We start from the raw sequence: 2,017 nt of genomic DNA on the forward strand, positions 1-2,017 counted from the left end.
TATTTGCGTTCAAAGATTCGCCGATTTAACGTTCAAATTGGACACGATTCGAGTAGCTGTTAGACTGATTGCGGCAACATGGAAAATAAAATCTGTTCCCAAAGCATGAACATAGAATTGCCATCTGAAAGCTCGATGGCTATGGGATAGGCTCTGGGGCAAACCAGTAGACGGGTGAGAACGACACCGGGTCGGAGCACGACTACTCGCAGGTAGTCGCCTTAGCCGCGGGGGCTAGGGCGTCAAATCCCAACCCAGAGGTTCGGGGTTCAAATCCCGGTAAGGTAAAGTACTACATTGAAGTTAATCGTCTGTGATGAGAGTGAAACGTCTAGAATAAGACAGCCAAGAGAAAATAAAATCTCTTTTTCTTATGTGTCAGAGCATACAACAAAATGTTTTATTCTGTATCGATGGATACAAATTTTTGTATCCACGTTACAAATTTATTTTTATATCCAAAAGAATACAATTTTTTGTATCATGGATGCTGAAAAAACTGCATATCCAAATTACAAATTTTTGTATTAATTTTTTTTAGAGTGTACCTTTTGTTTTGCCACCTAAAATGTATTTTTGTGCTAGTTTTCGGTATGAACAATTCAGCTGCACCGACTTCTGTTTTCTCTTTCGTGCTCCCTCCCTCAAAAGTTTAACGTAAGTTTAACAGTCGCATTATCTTCTCTATAATAATAGTTTGTGTCCTTTGTTGCAGGTAAGCGAACGAAGGACTGCTGCGATGGCCTTTCCCGTTCACGTCGTCGGTACTCGTCAGTTAGTGAGCGCCGCGTATAGCAGAGTTCTGCGGCCGACTTTCGCCGTCCTCTGCAGTTGGCAGTAAGTGCGGGGAAACAACTACTGGGGCACTGCTTGGTTTATAGTGAGGTCTTTTCGCCGCGACTCATGACCCCCTGGAGTCTTCTCCTTTCGGTTCTTTTCTTACCCCCCGATCTGCTCCTGTCTTCTTTTCACTGGTGTAAAAGGACGGGTGCCACGAGGGAGCATTGGATCGTGTGTAGTGTATCCGGCTTTGTAGAGAGGAGAAAAGGAATGAGAGAGAGGGGAGGGGGGGGGGAAGTAAAAAGTGTGTTTTCGGAGCGGTTAGAAATCGAGCCCTTCCACGCCCCTCTACGCTCTACCAACCTCACCACGCCCTGGCACGCCCACCCCCGCCCGCCCATCCCTGGCAGGGCGAGTCCTGGCGCCGCAAGGTATTCCGAAACGCGATACGGCCAGGGACAACAATTAGAGCAATGGATGTCCCCCACCCCTCACTCCACCCTCCCCCACCACCCGCTGCGTCGTCCCGCATCGTTTGTCGCGGAAAGGAAAATGAGGGAATGTGAGTCGGAGTAAAGGGAAGGGAAAGCACGACAACTGCACGCGGGGCGAGGATGCGCCCGAGGCAGGCCGCGTGGCGTGGTAGCTTGCAAACACGCAGAGACAGCGGGGAGGGAGGGAGGGAGGGAGGCTGTGCTGGCTAACTGGCAGCGAAAGCAAAAATATAAGGGAAGAAACGCGCGCGTCAGGAGCGGCGGGGGGACCTGTCTCCCCTTGTCCTGGAGGGGGAGGGGAGGGGGGGATTTAAAAAGTAATTAGTCAAGGCGATTGTGAGCTTTCTATCGTCGGCGCTGCCAGTGCGGCTCAGGAGAGAAGAGGGAGGGAGAAGGGTGTTCTCCGCGGCATAGTCTGCGTTATGTACTCCCTATCTGGTGACACGCGGTTGCACATCACTGCCGCAATCGTCGTCCGGAATTCTCGTGTGTGTAGTATTGTACACCTGCTGAGAGGGGCGCTTATGCTGTCGTTCGTCGGCAACACCCTCTCCAACACCCACCATAACACCATCGTCAAACATCGGCGACACGGGCTACACCCCCCCCCCCCTCTCCTTACCTCACTACCATCTCACCACACCTCCTGGGGACCGCGATAATTAGGGGAAGGAGGCGTTATTTCAGGGGATATGCAAAGGATACATGGGGAGAGAGAGAGAGAGAGAGAGAGAGAGGGGGCG

General features: G+C 51.5%; 1 protein-coding gene across 1 annotated transcript in view; it reads left to right on the forward strand.

The window, feature by feature from the left end:
• Positions 1 to 2,017, forward strand: part of LOC113218297 (uncharacterized) — a 75,391-nt gene that overhangs the window by 13,110 nt on the left and 60,264 nt on the right. The window lies entirely within an intron of this gene.

The sequence above is a fragment of the Frankliniella occidentalis genome, unplaced genomic scaffold, assembly GCF_000697945.3.
Source record: "Frankliniella occidentalis isolate FOCC.00 unplaced genomic scaffold, Focc_3.1 Scaffold2, whole genome shotgun sequence".
Classification (NCBI taxonomy): Eukaryota; Metazoa; Arthropoda; class Insecta; order Thysanoptera; family Thripidae; genus Frankliniella; species Frankliniella occidentalis.